The sequence below is a fragment of the Carassius auratus genome, unplaced genomic scaffold (genome assembly GCF_003368295.1).
Source record: "Carassius auratus strain Wakin unplaced genomic scaffold, ASM336829v1 scaf_tig00216113, whole genome shotgun sequence".
In the NCBI taxonomy this organism is placed as follows: Eukaryota; Metazoa; Chordata; class Actinopteri; order Cypriniformes; family Cyprinidae; genus Carassius; species Carassius auratus.
Window position 1 is genome coordinate 267227 of NW_020528415.1, and position 18021 is coordinate 285247.

The following is an 18021-nucleotide window of genomic DNA, read 5'->3' on the forward strand; positions in this document are numbered from 1 at the left end:
AGCAGTTACAGTCAGATTAAAGATTACTGTTTACTTTCAGGAAAAGGATGTAATGTGTGGCCAAGTACAGTGTCCCATACTCTGAACTTGTGCTCTGCATTTAACACACACAGACACACACACACACACATACACACCATGAACAGACACACACACTCTCACACACACACACACACACCTGCGGAGCTGAGGAACAGTTGGGGTTCAGTTCTTGCTCAAGGGTCTCATCTCAGTCAATCACCGGAGATCACAGCAATCCAGTTCATTAATGGACCAAATTATTATTATTTTTTTTTGTATTCACTCAGACATGCTGTACAGTAAAGAATGACAATTGCAAATAAAGTTTAAAATGTCTTTAGGTAAACTGTAAATCAGAAACAGAATTTTCTTGATTTCTCACATTTAAACTCATTTAATATTATTTTTAAGCAGTTCTGCAGATGATCCGATATCTTAATCTACTTAAGTTTAAGTTACTTAAGTACTTTTCTGTTTTTGTTTATGGACATATAATAAGGTTTTTGGCAATGTTGTATTAATTATTGCACTGTATGGTGTTAACACATGATGAATTACTCACACATGAACATAACGTATCTGATTCATTGTGTTTTCTCTTTCTGTCTTCAGTCTGTATGGATGCAGTATTACAGAGAAACAGTGTCTCATCCTGACTTCAGCTCTGAAATCAAACCCATCACACCTGAGAGAACTGAACCTGAGCTGGAATCAAATAAAAAACACAGGACTGAATCACTTATGTGACGTACTGAAGGATTCACGCTGTAAACTGGAGAGATTGAGGTCAGTAACATTCACATACAAGAATCAAAATGATGAAAATCACTTTGTTTAACTCTTATGTGCTGTTCAAGGTCTTTTGAGACCCAAATTACGTTTGATGAAATAAAAACAAAAATGTTCCCTTTATCTAAATGACATGAGATTTGTACGGTTGTCAACACTTTGTGCTCTACAAATAGAAACTTAAATTGGATTGATACCTGGTTGTCTGTTAGTGTGAAAAATGTCTCTCTCTGGAGACTCACATTGAAATGAATGAGGAAATTATCAAATCAATACTTTCTTCTTAATTTATCAAATAAAATCAATAAATCCACCACAATTCAGACCACAAAATACACAAGGATGAAGTGGCTACCCTTCCACATGATCACAATGTAGAACGATTACCCTCACATACACCCCCCAAAAATCAACCATAGAAATTAATTGGAGAATATAACAATTTTGGTTTTGTTGTTACATAATGTCAAAAATGTCACTCATATACCAACAAAATGTCCTTTTGTTGGCTGTGTTCCCTGTGGTCCCCAAACAGCACGAGTGTCGTCCCCAAACGAACAGCACATAAGAGTTCAACAAAACACTTTATACTCAATATCTCATGATGAATGTGTTCATATTATATTTGTGAAAGATTCTTCATCTTAATGATTTGTTTGTAAGATGATCTCTCTTCCTCTGTTTGTCTCTTTCTAGTCTTTGTGACTGTGGCATTACAGATGTTTATTCTTTAACTCAGTCTTTGACAAACACAAAAGCTCTGCAGTTTCTAAAACAGCTTCATCTGAGAGAGAATAAGATTGAAGACTCAAAGCAGAAGCTCATTGATGTGCTACGAGACTCAAACTGTAAACTGAGGTGAGTAAACTTCACTTTGTGATATTAAAGAGATTCATTTACCTCTGATATGTGAACAAATATATACTTTCAAATATTAGTGAAAAGAGTTTATCAAATGATCATCAAGCTTTATTTCAAAGGGTTTGTGTCTGAATGAAATGTAAATGTGGCCAGATGGCAGAGGGAAGGTATGAATTAAGTGAACTTAGATGAATTAAAGACCCAAAGGGTTAACAATGCCTGACTACGCCACCCTGGGAATCTCACCCAAGGAATTTATTAAAGATACTATACACAGGTCCCCCACTCTGTGGCAAAATAGACAATGGAGACAGAGGAACTGGTATAAAAATATAACTATTTATTTTGAATTTAATGAAAAAAGCTTAAGATGCATTCACTGTAAAAATGGGACCACAATTACACAACTGGTCCAGAAAAGACAATGAGGAGCTGCAGCCTGGGCTACATGACCGGCCGTACAGGCCTTTACTCTAAGTACACTGCACACTCACACCAATCCAAAAGCCCCAGTGCACACTGCAAATCACAGCACTCAGTGAGGAAACACCATCACCACCCAAAGAAATTATTCAGCCCTGCTCTCCTTAAAAGGTCTGCAGCTCCTGTAACACAGAATCTCAGACACACACACACACACACACACACTCAAACACAAACAAAAATAATTAACACAAGATTAAGGCAGGCAACACAGCTGACACTTAATGCCTGGCAAAGTTAACCAAATTAAATCAAATTAAAGAATAAACAAAACAAAACCAATTATCACTGAAACAAACAGAAAGAAAAACAAATAATCACGCCAGTACACTGGCAATAATGCAGAAATTAACCCAAAATAACAAATAAACCAATTAAATGAAAACACATCTGGACCATATAAATGCAAAAGCACTCCCACACCACTCAGCGGATTCACAACCGTATTAAAACGGAATTCCCGAATGTTTAACCAGGAACAAGACAGTGGTGACGTCACTGCATGCCCCTATCACTCAGATAACAGGCACAGGGACCCAGGAATCAGTAGAAGTGAAGATAATATTCCATAGATGCAATGCGAAGTATAATTTCATTTTAATCACTCAGCTGGTGGAGCTCAGGATATGCGAGGAAAATAACTCAGCATATACGGTCATCATCCACCCATACGCAGCATTGTATTGACTGAATGTGGTCGCAAATACAGATGCGAGACACAAGCCGCCACCAACAATAAGTCAAAGCCACAATATCTGCAGCCACGGAGATAACTACAGTTGCCACAATCGTCCTGCAAAGCCAAAGTTACAACAGCCCTTAGTCCATGAACCGGAAGCGAAACGGGGTCCCTGGAAGTGACGCTCGTCTAGGTCACACACGCATGTTGTTTATATACACATAATCCAACCCCCTCTATCGGCCCCAACCAATGAATAAACTAATGCCTAATGAACTTACCGATCTCTACCTGCCACATAAAGTTGATAAAAATGTTGAACACAAAGGAGGAAAGAGAAGAAAAGCACACTGTCACAGTTTTCTACAACAACAGCTGCTTTATTAATGACATCAGTAATAGTGAATCATTAGAGTTTGAAATAGATTTGTTCAGATTGTAGGAAAACGCTGGTAAAATCAGAGCAGATTCAGCTTCAGCTCACAGTCGTTCAGCATCACATGATCAATGTCTCGGTCTCTTGTGTGTTTTTACTTTGACAAGCAACACATCACATTACTTTACACTTACTTTCTGTAAGAGATAATGTACAGTAGGTGGACAGCCTAATTGGGCATTACCGCCGCGCGTACAACTGTAATTCAGTCGCGTGTTAAAATCATTCGCGAAACTACTGCCAGGTTGCGCAAAGGGACGGATTGCGAAATTCATGTAATTGTAAAATGAGATAGAAGAAGGAAGTAAAACAACAATAACATTATGATATAACATTGTAACATAAAAAAACATTATTAAAAAAATATACAATTTGTTAATTTCAAAATGTAGGATAGTCTTAGGCTACAGTCTACTCAACAAAAATTAAAAGAAGACCTTTACACAAAGGATACTATGCATGCTATTTTTATTAAACAGTAAATAAATATAAGGCACATGTGTATGTGTATGTATGTGTATATATATATATATATATATATATATATATATATATATATACATATATACAGTCTTGTTCAAAATAATAGCAGTACAATGTGACTAACCAGAATAATCAAGGTTTTTAGTATATTTTTTATTGCTACGTGGCAAACAAGTTACCAGTAGGTTCAGTAGATTGTCAGAAAACAAACAAGACCCAGCATTCATGATATGCACGCTCTTAAGGCTGTGCAATTGGGCAATTAGTTGAAAGGGGTGTGTTCAAAAAAATAGCAGTGTCTACCTTTGACTGTACAAACTCAAAACTATTTTGTACAAACATTTTTTTTTTCTGGGATTTAGCAATCCTGTGAATCACTAAACTAATATTTAGTTGTATGACCACAGTTTTTTAAAACTGCTTGACATCTGTGTGGCATGGAGTCAACCAACTTGTGGCACCTCTCAGCTGTTATTCCACTCCATGATTCTTTAACAACATTCCACAATTCATTCACATTTCTTGGTTTTGCTTCAGAAACAGCATTTTTGATATCACCCCACAAGTTCTCAATTGGATTAAGGTCTGGAGATTGGGCTGGCCACTCCATAACATTAATTTTGTTGGTTTGGAACCAAGACTTTGCCCGTTTACTAGTGTGTTTTGGGTCATTGTCTTGTTGAAACAACCATTTCAAGGGCATGTCCTCTTCAGCATAGGGCAACATGACCTCTTCAAGTATTTTAACATATGCAAACTGATCCATGATCCCTGGTATGCGATAAATAGGCCCAACACCATAGTAGGAGAAACATGCCCATATCATGATGCTTGCACCTCCATGCTTCACTGTCTTCACTGTGTACTGTGGCTTGAATTCAGAGTTTGGGGGTCGTCTCACAAACTGCCTGTGGCCCTTGGACCCAAAAAGAACAATTTTACTCTCATCAGTCCACAAAATGTTCCTCCATTTCTCTTTAGGCCAGTTGATGTGTTCTTTGGCAAATTGTAACCTCTTCTGCACATGCCTTTTTTTTAACAGAGGGACTTTGCGGGGGATTCTTGAAAATAGATTAGCTTCACACAAACGTCTTCTAACTGTCACAGTACTTACAGGTAACTCCAGACTGTCTTTGATCATCCTGGAGGTGATCATTGGCTGAGCCTTTGCCATTCTGGTTATTCTTCTATCCATTTTGATGGTTGTCTTCCGTTTTCTTCCACGTCTCTCTGGTTTTGCTCTCCATTTTAAGGCATTGGAGATCATTTTAGCTGAACAGCCTATCATTTTTTGCACATCTTTATAGGTTTTCCCCTCTCTAATCAACTTTTTAATCAAAGTACGCTGTTCTTCTGAACAATGTCTTGAACGACCCATTTTCCTCAGCTTTCAAATGCATGTTCAACAAGTGTTGGCTTCATCCTTAAATAGGGGCCACCTGATTCACACCTGTTTCTTCACAAAATTGATGACCTCAGTGATTGAATGCCACACTGCTATTTTTTTGAACACACCCCTTTCAACTAATTCAACTAATTGCCCAATTGCACAGCTTTAAGAGCGTGCATATCATGAATGCTGGGTCTCATTTGTTTTCTGAGAATCTACTGAACCTACTGGTAACTTGTTTGCCACGTAGCAATAAAAAATATACAAAAAACCTTGATTATTCTGGTTAGTCACATTGTACTGCTATTATTTTGAACAAGACTGTACATATAAGCTAAATGTTTTTCATTTTCATTTCGGTTCATTCTTGGTTTAAAAAAAAAATCTTCAGGTTCCATATGCAGAGCGAAATGGGAACGGTCCAGCATTTAGCAATAATTAGTATTAACTCTGTTATTATTCTTGATTTTCAAACTACCAACATTTTTGAATTATGCCTTATGTGTGACCAAAAAAAAAAATTATTATTTGTTTCAGCTGTTTGATCCCGCACATATTCACTGGGAACAGCAGTCGTTCACATTCAGCGTTAGCACTTTGACATATTGTTAATTATGATTTTTTTACATCGATACTGAAACACGAGTGAACTACACAGCCTATTTTCCTCATGAATAATAGTTAAGCTTCAAATGGGCAACATCACGAATATGGAAAGTTTGGATTTCTCCCGAATGAGAAAGCCCAACCTTACCTGCTTAGCTTTAAATTATTATATTTGTTTATTTTTTTATTTTTTTCTAAGCCTATATTATTATATACTGCAATTATATTTATCCATTAGAATTATATATTTTTAATTCTTGTTTTGTTCTGATAAATTTGTTAAATTTAAAGGATTTGTTGTAAAGTGAAGGGAACTAAAAATATCCTGTTGGTACATTATAACATTATTAGGCCAGCCGTTATTATTTCTAAATGTAATATAATGCAACTTATACCTGACTTATATTTTTTCCACAAACTCTGATTTATTTTTTAGCGTGTTTAAAAAAAAAACATGCAGCAAACGAAAATAGGTGATTAATCCGTTAAAATGAAACCTATACACGACTCATATATTTTTTTTCCTCTGACAAACTTCATATATTTTTTAGCGTGTTTAAAAAATAAAAAATAAAGAAAACATCCAGCAAATGAAAATAGGCGATTAATCCGTTAAAATTTGTTACTCTGGGTTAACAGTAATTAAAATTATTTTATACTTCAGAACAGAGCCTGGGCCTAATCTAGGCTATCCAGATTATTTATTTATTTATTTTTTTCATTGCATCTGAAAATGACTTGAAAATTCACTTCACGCGCTCTGGCGCAGATCAGCCTCCCGCTATGCTCAGCTGTGGGCGATTTAAAAATGTTTGATATAAAGGTTGCTGTCCCATTTTATACAGGAATTGTTCATTTTAAAAATTTGAATTATATTGTTAGATCTAATTATATTATTAACACAAGTTCATTTAGGCTATTTAACATGCACTGTGACATTTAACCATTTTTTTTATAAACTCCTTGAGAATTTAAAGTTAGTTTAATAGTATTTAAATTCAAGTTAAAAAAAGTTTTTAATTTCTTAAATTATTGTTATTAATTATTAATATGTTATCATGTTTATTCTTGTAGAAAATACATGTTTATTCTTTAAGAAAATAAGGGAAAAAATAAGGGACGATCCAAATATTTTTTTTGCTTTACCTATTTATGTAGGCTACAATTATTCAAAAAAATAAATAAATAAAAAATAATAAAATAATGTCATTAAAAAATTCCATAGGCCTGAGTAATTTTGACCCTTATAGAATTGTTACTTTAAAGGTTAGTGATTTAGGTGAAAATACTGTGAAATTACTAATGGCATGGATTTTAGAGCATGACAACTGAAGGTTTATGAAACATTAGCCAATAAAGCATTTTTTTTTTAAACAATGGAACTTAAAGTTGTGAACTACAATATAATTTCAACCATACAGCATGTGAATAAATAAAATGCATACTTTTTATGACATTTCATTATTCATAAAATGCATAACGTTTCTGGTGTTTGGATTTGTCCTTCAATATAATGAGCTCCAAGTTTAAGAATAGCCCTAGACTAGTTTCTCTCTCTCTCTCTCTCTCTCTAACAGCATTAGCTCAATGAAATATGTCTTCCTTCCATTAGAATTAATGTTTTCCAGCCTTGCTAAATGTTGGGCTCGTGATCAATAAGTTGTATTCGCCTCAATCTGATTTAGTAAAGTCAAACCGCAGACATTGAAGCTGCATCACTGAGCGGGAGTCCCGAATGATTGATTGATTTGTTATTATCATTATTGTCTTGTGAAAATAATAATATGGGCTGCAAGAAAATAATGAATACAAAGAGTAGTGCTGCTGAGTGCAGGCATGTTTCAGCCCAGTAACACACCGTTCTTCAGAGCCAAAAAAACAGACCGAATTCAGTTCAGCTGGAGGGGTTTTGGTTTTTGGGGTTAGTTATGTATGACTTGTAGGTTGGGATAAACGTGTGAATTGCTCTTTCATATGGATAGTGTCTTTATGAGGATTTCACTCGCTGAACTGGTTTATATAGGACTGTTGTTTTGGTTATAGACTAAAAAAATGATCTGTCCCCACGTAAGATTTTTCTAGTTCTAGTCGTTCGTTTGATATATTCAACTAATCAGAGGTTTATATTAAATTTACATAATCAAATCTTAATATTTTCCACGCACAAGAACATGCATTAAGTTTGCAACAAAGCACACACAGAAGTAGCCTAATAATTGTGAAAAAAATTAGACATTTTAATTATTTATTAATAAACAAATGTTTTCTTGTCGGCTGCAAGATGAAATTCACAGTGCTGGCTCTCTCATTCACAGATTACACAATTCGTTTTCATTTAAAAAACATTTCAAGCTTTCTGTAAATATATTTTTAATGTATGTGAGACACCACGATATTATGTTAATTAAACAATTATAAATTCATTATCAGGAAAAAATTACAGTGATGAGATGGCGCCTCCCTGTCATTAATGCACATTAATCATTTTTGCACATACACTTGAATATGAGCGTCGTGTTTTCACTCGCTCCAAAAGCGCTCCATCACGAGTACAATTCATGCCAACAGTCCATAATATAACTGCATATTCAGCAAGAATTCATGTTAAACATATTTAGCTATAGCTTGATCAGAAGGTTACAATGACAATGAGTCGAGCGGAATGTTAAGAGTTTGTCTGTTTCTTTTACTGATTATTTTCAGGTTAAAGCATGATTTAAACAGATTCATACGCAATCGCTTTCGCAATAATGCATTCAAACAAATGTAATCTTACAGTGCTACTACATTATCAGCATGCTATCTGATTTTGAAATCTTGAAGAAGTTAATCGATCTGTTTAGATAAAATAACTGACAAAAATGTACTGTTATTTTCATCACAAACAAAATTTTCACAGCAGAAAGCAGCAATTAAAAATGTAATGCTTACAACGTTATTAGTTTGGCATGTGATACAGGGAAAAAGTTGACACAAAATAGCTTTAGCCACTTTGAAACTCTCCTGTTATTTTTTTATTATTATTATTATTTTATAGGCTACATTATGAACATAACATTTCAAACATACTGAAATACTTTATTCACGGAGTGAAGGCGGAGTGTGTTTCTGGTATCATTGCGCGTGGAGGGGAAGTTGTTGCTTCTCACAGACTCTGCTGTGAGAGAGAGATGTTTCACCTGACGAAATGAAGACGACCGCGGGAACACAAGCACAGCACATCCGCTAAAAATCAACCTGCAGCAATGCTCGTTCATCGACTTGCCAAGCTTTACTTTTGTAGGTCGCATGGCAGTAAATAATTCGATAATATGACCATGACGTCAATACAGATATTAAATGAAAACATTAAAACAAGCAGGGCTGTAAAATAATATCTCGTGTCTCGTGTAGACACACAGAAAGTATCTGCTCTATTTACAAATAAGTTGTATAAGAAAAAAGAAAAAAAAAATACTAAACTAGCGGCATAACGAGATGGAAATATAAACTAGAAAATATATTAACAGGTCCTCCGTCCATGACACTGACTCACTGCGGAGCTGCAGTTTCAATCTTAACAGCTCTTAAAGCTGAGTGGATGGTTAGATGCATGATGGGCTAGTATTAAATAAATAAATAAATAAATAAATAAATACATACATACATACATACATACATACATACATACATACATACATAAATAAAGGTCTTTCCAGCATTAAGGTAATAACATTACTGTTTTTTTTAATCATCTTGTTGCAGTTATAAATTTGACTGCTAAATGAATGATAAAGAACTGTATTACAACTTGTTTTGTAAGATTTTTTTCGTCATTTAAATATTGATTTAAAAATCGGTTTAAATCATAAATCAGATTTTTTTCTAAAATAAAAAAAAATCTAGGATTTTTTTTTTTAGGCCATATGTTATTGCCCAACTTTAAAAGCAAGTAAAGAAGGCTCCCTTTAAAATCACTTAAGTTGTCAATTACTAAACCTCTTTTTTACATCGTGTGTATTTTGTTGATTATAATGAGAGAACGTAATCCATCCATTCTTTAGAGTTTCAAAGATTTAATCGTGCAGGTTTAATTTTATTAGTTTCTTGTTTTAGGCTAAGTAGGCCTAAATAATGGGAACGAAATTATACAGTGCTTCACGTTTAAACATGCAACAATTTCTTAATCAGTTTACAGACAAATGTCTTTTTCCCAGTAAGTTATGTCAAAATAAAGGACAGGTAACGAATAACAAAAATGCATGTTGTTTTATTAAAGGAAAAAATATATTTATATTTAAAATATAAATTAAAATATAGGCATAATATATGAAAATATTGACATTTTGCATATTAATCCATGTAGCCTACCACCCTAAAATACGCTACCACTTTTAATGCTCCAGTGCAAAGTAAACCACAATTTATTTTGAATAATATAACACATAATTCATATAATATAAATAATACTGCACACATTTTAAATGTGTCAAATCTAAAATATGGTTTAATAACATGTAGCTTAGAAAATATAATCACAGGTTCAGGCACAGGCTTGACATTTATCCTGCTTGAATTCGTTCTAAGAAATGCACATAACTTCATAAATACCAAACTTTCATCTGTGAATATTAAATATTAAATATATTAAATATTTAAACTATAGTGTTTTCTTTCATTTTCCGTGACTGAAGCAGTCAAATGTAACACATCAGCGAGGCAAAACTGACGTCTATTTTCGAAAATGTGCTTTGATGCGCTTGTTTGATAACTTGTGGTTAAAGCGCCACTCAGCGGTCAAAAGCTGAAAATGTTCTTTACAAATGCTGCGGCGGCAGTAAAAAGGGCCTTTTGAATGTCTACTTACTGTACCTCCTGCTGCTTGTTATCACAGAATAAACCCGACAGGGTGATCAGGACTAGTGTCCTCCTGAAGAGACTTATTCTGTGATAACATCCGGCTGCATGTGCATTATCACACTTATTATATGCTTTCTTGACACAGAAGTGAAGAATTAGAGACACTTTAGATTCAGCTAAACACTTCTGGTCAGTTAGCAACAACTTGAACAACAAGACACACTTTGAACAATGTCTCCTCAAGTCTACTATTAACAGGAATCTCCTGCGGTTTGGTTTGAGGGTAAATCCAGTCAGTAACTGAGGCACAAGCTAATAGCAGTTGTGTTTGAATGAAACGAGTGAGAGCGCGGTGCTGTGATACGAGAGAAGTCAAAGAAACGCCCGACTCAAATACCGTATGACTGTGTGTTATTCTGCTGCTAATGACACACACCTAATGAATGACACACCTCCGAATGTCACGACTGACCAATCAGAATCCAGTATTCCAGCGAGCTGTGCAATCATTTCACTTATTTACTGAGACCAGTACAAACATGTTTAAACTAGAGGACAAACAGTGATTTTGAAAAAGTACACAAAAAAGTGATTGAAATATAGTAACTAATTTGTACTTTGTTCTACTGAACTCTGATGATATTCTCTTTTATTCCACCTTACAGTTTAGATAGCTAGAGATCCATCACCAAAAGATGATAAATGCTTTATCTCATAATGTGAACTGGTCTTGAGAGGAGCAGTAAACATCAGCTGAAGATCCACAGAAGAGCTTCACTACTGTCTATCAGGAGAAATAAATGTGTGATAAATGTGTAAATGTGATCCATACAGGTGAAGAGATTCAAGACTTTACAATCAAATAATGCAGCATGTGTGTTAGAAACATGATATTGAATGATTAATGTTGCTTTAGTATTCAAGCAGATGATCATTGTGTTTAATGTAAAGCTGGAACAGAGGAGGAAGAAGCTCAGATTAGTCTCTCTGGCTCTTCAGTTTAATAATATTTCTATTAAACTCATTCATAATGATTCAAATGTTTAAATGTGATGTGCAGCACTTAAAGGAGGGGTGAAATGCTATTTCATGCATACTGAGTTTTTTACACTGTTAAAGAGTTGGATTCCCATGCTAAAATCAGGGAAGTCGTGGCCTAATGGTTAGAGGGTTGGACTCCCAATCGAAGGGTTGTGGGTTCTAGTCTCGGGCCGGACGGAATTGTGGGTGGGGGGAGTGCATGTACAGTTCTCTCTCCACCTTCAATACCACGACTTAGGTGCCCTTGAGCAAGGCATCGAACCCCCAACTGCTCCCCGGGCGCCGCAGCATAAATGGCTGCCCACTGCTCCGGGTGTGTGCTCACAGTGTGTGTGTGTGTGTTCACTGCTCTGTGTGTGTGCATTTCGGATGGGTTAAATGCAGAGCACAAATTCTGAGTATGGGTCACCATACTTGGCTGAATGTCACTTCACTAAACATGGACAAAGTTTCAAAAATTAAGTTGTACGTTTGAAGGAGTATTTTTGTTCCAAAAATACTCCTTCCAGTTTGTCACAAGTTTCGGAAAGTTTTTTTCGAGTATGGCTCTGTGTGACGTTAGATGGAGCGGAATTTCCTTATATGGGTCCTAAGGGCACTTCTCCCGGAAGAGCGCGCGCTCCCGTAGAGCAGAGCACAGACATTCACTGATCAGAGCGAGAGACCGAAATGTCACAAAAGAAGTGTGTTTTTGGTTGCCAGGGCAAGACAACCCTGCACAGATTACCAAAAAAAAAAAAAAAAACAGCATTAAGGGACCAGTGGATGGAGTTTATTTTTACAGAGCATCAACGGAGTTGTGCAAGTGTTTTTGTTTGTTCCCTGCATTTCGAAGATGCTTGTTTTACAAACAAGGCTCAGTTTGACGCCGGATTTGCATATCGTTTATTTCTTAAGGATAATGCAGTCCCAACGAAAAAGGGTCGCGATCGTGTGTTGGAACCGCAGGCGGTGAGTAAAACTGCTTCAAATATCTCTGTGTTGTTAACTTAGCTATCGGCGCGTAAGCACATCAAGTAAACAACATGCGATGTTGTCATCAAACTGCACTTTCCACATGTACACCTTAAAAAAAAAAAAAGACGAGATAAAGTGGAACTTAGTCATTTTCCAAAACCGCTAAGCAAATATATACAGTTTCAATACATACTAGAGACGTCCTGCTGTAGTCGTTGCTGATGCTGCTCTTGTTCAATTTCAGCCTCTGGATCCGATTCTGAATCATAAATATACCGCTGAATCTGACTGTTAGCCATGGTTTGTTTTGGATGATGGTTTTTTCCTCACGGTAATGTCACAGCTTCCAAACGCTCTCAACGCAAAAGCCTACTGGCGCTTGTGATTCTTTAGCTCCGCCCACACGTTACGCCTCCAGCCGCTCGTGTTTTTCCGGGAAAAAATGCTACAGACTATCTTTCTCTTATAAATATAATAAAACTAAAGACTTTTTTGAGTTATGAAGGATGCAGTACTACTCTATAGGTACTCAAGATTAACAGGATATTGAGTGAAAACGAGCATTTCACCCCCCCCCCCCCTTTAAATGTATCAAAAGATATAAAGCAAATCTACAATGTGTGAAATTTCCATGTTACTTAAACATGTCCATGATCTCTGTTACATTTTCTACTCATTGTTATTCTGTTTAATTCTATATTAAGTTAGCTATGTGTCGTCTGTTGCTAACAATCACAAATCCTCTCATTACAACAAACAAAGCAGAAACACAGTTTCAATAAAAGCTGGATTGTGCAGTTTTGACAGATTAATTGATTAAAACGGGAGTTTTCACACACAGAGTTTGTGCTGAACTGACTGACAGCTTCAGTGTTTAGAAATGCTGGGCCTTTTACTCGCTGTTTGTCTCATTTTATTCACTATCTGCAGTAAAGGTGGTTTTTCATCAGACTTTGTACAGAAGTACAAAAAATATCATATTGTTCTTCTCTTTATTTTCATGTCATTCTCAACAGTACAAACAACACTTTTAAAATAAATTGGTTAAAACAGTTTATTAAAAACAGTAGTTCTGTGTGGAATATTTTGTCTAAACATTTATTTAAACAGCTTGGTGTTGTCCGTTTTTTTTTTTTTCTTTGATGCAATGTTGATGTAAACAAAATCCTCTTCAATGATCTGATGATTCTTTGGGGAAGTCGTGGCCTAATGGTTAGAGAGTCGGACTCCGAATCGAAAGGTTGTGAGTTTGAGTCCCGGGCCGGCAGGAATTGTGGGTGGGGGGAGTGCATGTACAGTTCTCTCTCCACCTTCAATACCACGACTTAGGTGCCCTTGACCAAGGCATCGAACCCCCAACTGCTCCCCGGGCGCCGCAGCATAAATGGCTGCCCACTGCTCCGGGTGTGTGTTCACAGTGTGTGTGTGTGTTCACTGCTCTGTGTGTGTGCACTTCGGATGGTTTAAATGCAGAGCACAAATTCTGAGTATGGGTCACCATACTTGGCTGAATGTCACGTCACTTTCATGTTCAGGAAAACACATTTATCTGCTGTTTGATTTTTAAACTACTTTTCTCATCACCTTTTTTATTTGAAATAAAAATCACACAAACAATAAATAAATACTTTTTTAGACATTAGTTTGGGACGGTCAGCTGTTGAATAATCGTTTTTGAGTATTAATTAGTTATGTCTTACATTTAAGTGTCATATTTCAGCTGTAGAATATTATATTATCATGAACTCTGTCAAAATACTTTCTCAGTTGCTCAGAAATCAGGGCTGAGACATTAAGGTAAAAAATCAAAGAAACCTGGAAAAAAAATTTAATCTGTTTTCAACATAATAATAATAATAATAATAACAATAATAATAAATGTTTCTTGAGCAGAAAATCAGCATATTAATATGATTTCTGAAGATCATGTGACACTGAAGACTGGAGTAATGAAGCTGAAAATACAGCTTTGATCCTAGAAATAAATTGCATTTTAAGAAAAAAAAAATCACAATATTACTGCTTTTACTGTATTTTGGATCAAATAAATGATAGTGAGCAGAAGAGACTTCTTACGGATCTTATTAATCAAAACCTTTTGACTGGTAGTGTATTAAAACACAATTTCTAAAGTGCCTAAATGTCAAAAAACAATAAATACTAAATGCTAAAAGCCAAAGTGTTTAGCAGACACACTGGTCCACTCGAGGATGCGTGTAAGTGTCACGCTTTGTCTCCTCTAGTCGTGAAAGTTACACGCATGTATGAAGGTGAAGTTATAGAGTACCAGCAGGGCGATCATTTTCTCAATGCCAACAACAGACCAAATATAAGTTATTTAGTGCATTCGCAAAACATTCCCGCGCAAGTTAAGCGTGTAATTGTTGTGTCGATATTAGGTCTTTATTGTGATTTTAGCAATATAACATCACCATATTAGACTACAGACAGGTCAGTGCCTGGACTCAACCTCAGTTTAGCTGGTCACGGCCTGGCTGGGTCATGTTTTAAGCCATATATTTCATTCTTAGAGTGCGGTTATTTAATAAATCCTGAATTAACTAGCGTCTAGCTAACCTCATATTTGCATGTGTGGACTTTAACGTTAAAGCTTTGTGCAAAAATAACACAAAATAAATAATAATTATAGTATTATTAGTATTATTGTGTTCTGATTAAATACAATGGTAACCTATTTTACACTACCAGTTTTAAGCACATTTATAAAGCGCATAAGTGAATGAATAGTCACAGCGTTTTTTTTTTGTGTTTTTTTGATTGACATCCTTTCTCTGCCAGTGTACTTTCTGTAGTCTACTTTATGCAGTCCTGTTTATAAGTGTCATAAGCTTGCAGTAATTATATACTTATTTTATAGGCTATAGGCTAAACAATAATATAGTCATTTATAAGAATTCTGATCATCTGTTCATTTATGCAGTTTGCATGCTAAATATCCATTGTGCAATAACAGCATCACAATTACCTTCTTTATTTTTAAGTGTTCCTGTAGCTCAAGTGGTAGAGCATTGCATTAACAAATGCAAGGTTGTTGGTCCCCGGTCCCCGCGCCGCGCCCTTGAATTGTTTAGCTAAACGGCCCTAAACCGTTTCCCGTTCATTCTCAATGGTAGTGCTAAACCACTACGGATGCAATATAATTTCGCGCTGCTTTTATTTTGCATGTCAATCTAGTTTGAGCTTGCAATACCGTGTTTTCTTTGCACTTCAGTTTTCTGCACGTCTCTCTTTGTGGCACTGTTTTGACGTGGGGGTGGAGTCAAGGGAAGGGGGCGTGTACAACATGCCTCCCTGGAAGTGACGTCATCGGCCCGAGACGCAGCTCACTGATCCAGGTCCTGTCATGATGAGCAGAGACTTTCGAGTGGATCGTTTCTTTTTATTCAATAGCATTAAAACATTCATGTTTTCGTTTTATTTACTTTATTAACAAATGTATGTGTATTAGCAGCGTTTGCTCAAGTTAAAGAAGTTGTTACCATGAACATCTGCTATTTATTTCTCTCGATGTGCACACTTTTATAGCATTAAAATGTGTATTGTTTCATTTGGTTAACTGCAAGTGTTTGTTTAAAAATCTCTTAACTTGTGGGAGGACGCCAGCGCACAGAAGCGTTCTTTGTTTACATTAGTTCAGAGGAAAACGCAGCCCTGAAGAGTTTTGTAAATAATAGCTTATACTGTAAAAGCCCGACATGCCAACAAAGCTTTGATTATGCTATGTGACAGGAATTTTTACTGGAAGTGCACTTTAGAGGATGGATTTAACAATAACTACATAAATATCCTAACCATATAATAATAAATAGTAGAATTATAAATGAATAATTCGCTAGTTTCATTTGTAAATGAAAACACTCATTTATTACAGAACGTTAATTGGGTAATCAATACACGAATTGAAAAGGGTAAATAAGCATAACAATAACTATAAAAATATAGCCCTAATTAATATAATATTATTATCAATTATATACGGTTAGCCTATATGAACCAATGAATAAATGAATGATGCATTTATATAGAGCTTTATTGTGTATTGTTGTCCACCCAAAGCGATGTACAATCATGTGCTGGGTCTCTCCTCAACCACCAGCAGTGTGCAGTATCCACTTGGATATATTATATATACCGTATTTTCCCGACTATAAATCACACTTTTTTTATAGTTTGGCCGGTCCTGCGACTTATAGTCAGGTGCGACTTATTTATCAAAATTAATTTGACATGAACCAAGAGAAAACATTACCGTCTACAACCACGAGAGGGCGCTTTATGCTGCTCAGTCAGTTCTCCTGTATTCTACCCCTAATAAACATAGAGCGCCCTCTCGCGGCTGTAGGCGGTAATGCTTTCTCTTGGTTCTTGCTTCTAAATAAATATGATTTATAACCCAGTGCGACTTATGTTTTTTTCCTCGTCATGACGTATTTTTGGACTGATGCGACTTATACTTAAGTGTGACTTATAGTCCGAAAAATAATAATAGCCTTATATGAACATATATTACATAAAAAGACACGATCAACGGACTGTGGGATGGATAAACATATTTTATCAATCTCTTATAATCTCAGGTTGCCGTTCACCCTGGTTTGTTTATTCATTAAACTCGTGGCCACGACATTATGTTCCCAATAATTAATCTCGTGGCCACGACAAAACTAAACCAAAAAGACTCTTACAATGACATTTATTAATTTATGCCATTAGTTATGTAAATGAAAAACGAATTCGCGATCGATATGAAACTTGAGTCGTAAACCTCTTTAATGATGTAAGTTATAGTTTATGAAGTGAATTGCATTATTTTACATTAAAACTAGCAGTAACTCTGAACTAATGTAAACAAAGAACGCTTCTGTGCGCTGGCGTCCTCCACAAGTTAAGAGATTTTTTAACACTTGCAGTTAACCAAATGAAACAATACACATTTTAATGCTATAAAAGTGTGCACATCGAGAGAAATAAACAGCAGATGTTCATGGTAACAACTTCTTTAACTTGAGCAAACGCTGCTAATACACATACATTTGTTAATAAAGTAAATAAAATGAAAACATAAATGTTTTAATGCTATTGAATAAAAAGAAACAATCCACTCGAAAGTCTCGCTCATCATGACAGGACCTGGATCAGTGAGCTGCATCTCGGGCCGATGACGTCACTTCCAGGGAGGCATGTTGTACACGCCCCCGTCCCTTGACTCCACCCCCACGTCAAAACAGTGCCACAAGGAGTGACATGCAGAAAACTGAAGTGCAAAGGAAAAATGGTATCACAAGCTCAAACTAGATTGACATGCAAAATAAAAGCAGCGCTGCAGATAAATTAAAAGATATGACCATGGAAAATATGTATTGCAAAATCATTGCTTTCACGCGGTTTAATTTATGTTTTGCAATTTTTTTATTT

At 35.7% G+C, this 18021-nt stretch overlaps 1 long non-coding RNA gene across 1 annotated transcript; it reads left to right on the forward strand.

The window, feature by feature from the left end:
* The first annotated feature begins 1510 nt into the window (after nt 1–1510).
* On the forward strand, nt 1511–11294 carry LOC113097135 (uncharacterized). The gene is made up of 3 exons (XR_003288777.1): nt 1511–1668; nt 4410–4412; nt 11266–11294. It is a non-coding gene; the product is annotated as an uncharacterized LOC113097135 (long non-coding RNA).
* The last annotated feature ends 6727 nt before the right edge of the window (nt 11295–18021 follow it).